This window comes from Lagopus leucura, unplaced genomic scaffold (genome assembly GCF_019238085.1).
Source record: "Lagopus leucura isolate 7727_CA_CO unplaced genomic scaffold, USGS_WTPT01 Super-Scaffold_100035, whole genome shotgun sequence".
In the NCBI taxonomy this organism is placed as follows: domain Eukaryota; kingdom Metazoa; phylum Chordata; class Aves; order Galliformes; family Phasianidae; genus Lagopus; species Lagopus leucura.
In genome coordinates, this window is record NW_024962284.1 from 1,103,105 (window position 1) to 1,106,540 (window position 3,436).

The following is a 3,436-nucleotide window of genomic DNA, read 5'->3' on the forward strand; positions in this document are numbered from 1 at the left end:
AAAAAAAAAAAAAAAAAAAAAAAAAAAAAAAAAAAAAAAAAACTAAGCAAAAAAAATAATCTTTCTTTGTCAATATTAAATGGAAGGTTGCTGTTTTGATCTAGTCGTTTCCAGTGGAGCAGTTTATGAAATATGTTCTATAAGATGTACATTTTTTCATTGTAACATAGAAATGTAAATATTTGATTAAAAGTGCTGCATTTTGATGAATTTTTTCTAGCCATTTTTAAAGAGAAAAACTAGGAATCGAGTATTTTGTGTACGTTTATGATGTTTTCCATTTGCTCCTCTCCCTATTTAATTTTCAGTTCTCATTTAGGATTGGAATTTGTGAATGGTCTGTTTGAGATCATGCCTCCCCTTCCTCCCCCTCCCCGTTTCTCCCCCTTCCCGCACCCCTGTGTCATGGAGAATAAAGCTGATGATTGTACCAGTCTTAAATTATTCATGATTCAATAAAATTGATGCTTATTTATTCAGATTTGTGGTTTCCCTGAACTTTTTGCCCCCTTCTTAATTGACATTTTCCATTTGAAGATGGTGAGTTTTAGTTGTTTATTGTGAAAAGATACCAGCAGCCCTGAGACACTGTACCACTAAGATCCCCAACCCCCAATGCCCACTGCCCATCCCCGCAGTTCTGGAACTGTGGAACTGTGAGGACTCCCCCACCTCCCTGGGCAGCTGTTCCACTGCATCACCGCTCTTACTGAGGAGAAATATTTCCTAATATCCAACACGAAGCTCCCCTTGTGCAACTTGAGGCCATCACCTCGTGTCTTACTGCTGTGACCTGGGGTAAGAGGGCCCCCACATCGCCACAACCTCCTGTCAGGCAGTTGTAGAGAGTGACAGGGTTTCCCCTGTGCCTCTTCTCCAGACTGAACCATCCCAGTTCCCTCAGCTGCTCCCCATCACATTTGTGCTCCAGATCCCTCACAGCTCCTCTGCCCTTCTCTGGACCTGCTCCAGGGTCTCATGCAAAGCCGATAGCCTGCTTAACTGTCTTAATAATTTGTTCTCAAAACAATAAAAGAGATATTTTACTGGTAGGTATTTGCAGGACAACTGAGAAAGGTGATTCGCCTATTGGACTTGCCTGCATCTCGTGACAAGCCTAGAGAGTGATGTCAGCTAGGGCTTAGAAGAAAATGCCTTGGCTGTTCATGGGTAGTTGTTAAGTCTTCTGGAGGAATTTTTTTTTTTTGTAGGCTGTCTTGTTCTGCTGCCTGTTTTTTCCCCTTCTCTTTACTTTTTCCTTCTGAGTCGCAATCATAGAATCACAGAATCACCAAAGTTGGAAAAGACCTATCACATCAACCAGTCCAACCATCCACCCATCACCAACAGTTCTCACTTAACCATGTCTCTTGACAGCATCTAAGCGTTCCCTGAACTTGAACTGTTGCCATTTATTTTAATAGTACAGCAGTGCAAATTAAGTCAGAGCGGATTGTCAGCAATGGGGTTTCACTTATCCCTTAGCAGCAGTTTTCCAGAAGCAGGAATAATTTTGGGCAAGCTCTAATGGGTTTCCATATTTGGTAATGCAGAGAACTGCATGTTTTAGGGTTGGCCCCTTAAGGCACTTCAGTCCTGACCTTGGACAGTGAATCAATACTGGGCCGGCACCAAAATGCTTAATCTCTCTCAGGAACTCCTCTTTCTTCCCTTTTTCAACCTCCCACACCCTTTCCCCATGTTCTTTCTTTCTCTTATGCATGCTCTCTTGTATGTTAATCTTCACATATTTTTTGCTTCATCTCACTCCTCCCTTAACCTTTATTCTGTTTCCAACATCCTATTTTATTCCTACTTTATGTCCTGCCCAGCTCCACCTCGTCACATCATTTCTCGGTGCCTCAGGATCAGCGCTGACTTCTTTTCTGCACTGGAAGGGGAAATTCCCTGGGATCACTTTATGCAGTCAGTCTGCAGAGTGTGTGTTTAAAGAGGGATGCTGAGCCCCATGGCAGCCAGCCCTCATGTGCCCAGCGGGCTGCGCTCACGCTCCACTCCTCGGCTCGTCAGCTGAGAAACAGCCCTGAAATTTTTCCCCCGTTCAAAGTCCTTTATTTTGGAGTTTGAAGGATTTTATTCATTTATATCAGATTCAGTTGTGGTCAAAAAAAGCAGCCGCCCTGAAGATGCACAATGAAGGTCGTGGAGTAGCACTAGCTGGCAGAAGGGATGCTCTTTTAGCCCTCTTTTTCCACCCAAGCTGGACGTTTTATGTCTGATTCACAGGTGAGGCAGCACCAGATGCTAGATCAGCTGAAATCAGAGCAAATCAAGAAAGCAGATCGATTTTCTGCAATCTTCTGTGTTTCACAGCAATCACTTTGGCCCAGAGTGTGTTCAGTGGGGGAGAAGGGGAAACACAGCCAGGAGTGAGACCGTGCTGAGCTGCAGCACTGTCAGCCTGTGTGTAGGAATGGAAGGGCTGCCTGCTGCATCGTCTGGTGCTGGGCAGCCACCATCTTCCTCTGCCCTGGCTGCTGCACAGCTGACATTGCTCCAGCCTCATCGCCTCCCTGTTCTGCCTGAATCGCCACACAGAGGCTGCGAGCTCCCGAGTCTGACCTGAGTTTTATGTTGTTCTCTTTTCCCCAGAAATACTGTCCTGCTCAGCCCCTCATCTTGCCGGTGTTCTCTTGGTCTTTCCCCTCAAAATATCACAAAAAATGCAAACATAGCTTGCTTGTGCTGAGGAGCTATGAGAAGGGGAAGGAAAATTGAGCTGATGCTTACCATGGCCAGGTGGTATATCTTGATTATTGTCAGCCCCAGGCTTTTAATATTACATCAGAAAACAGGTCAGTCTTGGATGTGAGTTCTTTTGGCTTTGCAAGGTCCATTGCGTAGTAAAGTAAGTATAAGTAACCAGCATTGCCTCTTCTACCTCTAGCTTATGAGCTGGGGCCCATGGAGCCACCAAGCTGCACAATCTTTTAGGTACAAAGGTAGCCAGTTCTGCAGACCTTAATTAAAAGCACCTTTTTTTTTCTTCTTTTCTCTTTTTTCTTAACTGTTAGATCACTGACTCCATCTCTGTGCTATTTTTGCATGTATTTATGTGAATAGCCCAAGTACTGGAAATCAGCAGGTGCTGTAGTTCATACTGCAGTGGCTGATTAAAATTAAGCAAAGGGATGTTCAGATGCCTTGCTTCAGCTTTGTCTTATGAACATTATTTTCTTAGAACAGGCCCTTATCTTTGTTTGCCTTACCTTATCAAATTACTGCAGTGTTGCTAAAAAATGGTTTTATTTTGTTTCCCTATTTGGTCCCAGACTCAACCTACACCAACCTGCAAATGGGATGCATGCATTGCTGAATGGCCGAGCTTGGAAATCTACATTCTTTTATTTGGTAGTCATTCATTTTATTATATATACACATATTTAAAGTCTGTACATGGTAAAATACAACATAA